Raw genomic sequence first — 1,909 nt, forward strand, 5'->3', positions numbered from 1 at the left:
GGTGCATTGGTGCGATTCAGGTGAAATCACCGCATACACTTGTAACCGCTTGTAACCGAAAACCAAAAAGCCACCAAACCGCAGCAATCGGTATTCCCCGTTCCCTCGAGTGCCAGCGCACAGCACTCCGTTCTGGTGCATTTTTGTGTCGAACCGTTCGGTAACTTTCAACCAGTAACTAAGCGTAGGCCATGGACTTGAACTTCAAAAGCATAGGAGATGATAAGGCACTAAAGTTGGCCTGCGGCTTGAACCATGTCATGTGTGCCAGGATCTTGATTTTGCCAGAAAGCTCGGCCCACCCGGCGGCTATCAACGGGATGTACACACGATAGGGATCCGATGGTCGCTCCTCGCATGTGTAACTTTCGGAAGCGAAAAGTACGATGAAAGGAGTAACTTTCCCGGAATTGTTTCGAAGAGAAGTGCAAGGTGCAAGGTGCAGTGCAGATCGAGTGCAACTGTCGATGGATAGAAGGGCTCTGTGGACTGGGTGTCACCGTTGTTTGTCAACTGAAAATGCTCTATGGGAGTAGCCGAGGCATCGGAGCTCGCGTCGCGTTTAGTTGGCCGTGCCCGCCTTCGCTCGTCTCCGTCGTATTTATGTTTGCCAACTTGGGAATCCCTCTCCTGGTGGTTGCTGCGTGACTTGACTCTCTTTCTCCACTAGCTCCGTATTTCGATTCATGGACTAGCGTTGGCGTGGTAAGTTTGGTTGAAAACTTTGCGCACTAACCCACAAAGTGTGTCCCCGCGTGGACTGCACTTTATGATTTGCACTTTGTAAGCACGATAAACCAAAATGTGAGGGGTTTAATAAAGTGTAATCACTTTGCCATTGCTCTGGCACGTCTTACCTTTCCATGGAACCAATTTGTAGTGTAGTTCCTGGGGGTGAGGTGCAACCGTTGGCCAATCACGTCACGTTTGTGGAATGAAATGAATTTAATTGTTCTGCAGCAACAGGAGAACCAAGCAATGCTACTCATATTGCACCATCACGTTGCAGGTGTGCGCTGCGTTCCTTGGGTTTCGGCACCACCGCTGGAGGCAAGTTGTTCCGGGTCCCAAAAACTTACTCGGCTACTCGTAATGAAATTTGTAACTCTACCTTCCTTTGCTACCATTCTGCGCTCATTGAAGGCTTATAGTATTAAAGTCGTGTGGTGGTGGTGGTGGTTTGGGATTTGTGTTTTGTTGGTGTGATCTGATGTTGTAGTCACCCCAACAACCGTAAAGAGTGGATTTCAATTTTGGTACTGTGCTGCGTCACGCTAAAGCCAAGTGGTGCCCTCCAACGAAAGTACGATGGAAGAGTAGGATTCCAATTAATGATAATTAATTTTGGGCAAGCCATTCACCCACCATATTCCGATGGCATAATGCTGATTTCGATGGATTCGTCCTGGTCGTGCGCCGTATAGTTTTGCATCCGTTTGACATGGTAATAACTTTTGTGCCCCCACACCACTGTCGTTTCTTTCGGAAAAGTCGCTCAAAAAATAGAGCTTTAAAGCATAAATGATTAGGGAAAAAAGTATAAAACCAAGCGCCCCTTGGCTTGGTTAGGTTTGGAATTTTGCTGACGCTGCTGGTTGGCTTTTATTTTGTGCAGTGCAGAGGTTTTAGTAGGACATGATTCGTTGGCTTAAAGGTTTTGCTGTTTCTTTCACGGTTTGGTCCGAATTGCAGTGAGTGAGGAGAAAAATAAACACAAAAGATAAAGGGCCAGGTAGTATTCGGTTCAACCTTCTTCTTCTTCCACGTTCAAATCTGTCGCTAGAAAACGATCGATTTAAAAAAGTCGAAAGCGACCTCTATGTGTGAAACGACTGATGGGTCGAATTTGGTCGAAGACCGTTACTTTGAAATTCAAAACGTAACGGTAACAAACGTGGAAGCGAGAAGC

The sequence above is a fragment of the Anopheles aquasalis genome, chromosome 2 (assembly GCF_943734665.1).
Source record: "Anopheles aquasalis chromosome 2, idAnoAquaMG_Q_19, whole genome shotgun sequence".
NCBI lineage: Eukaryota > Metazoa > Arthropoda > Insecta > Diptera > Culicidae > Anopheles > Anopheles aquasalis.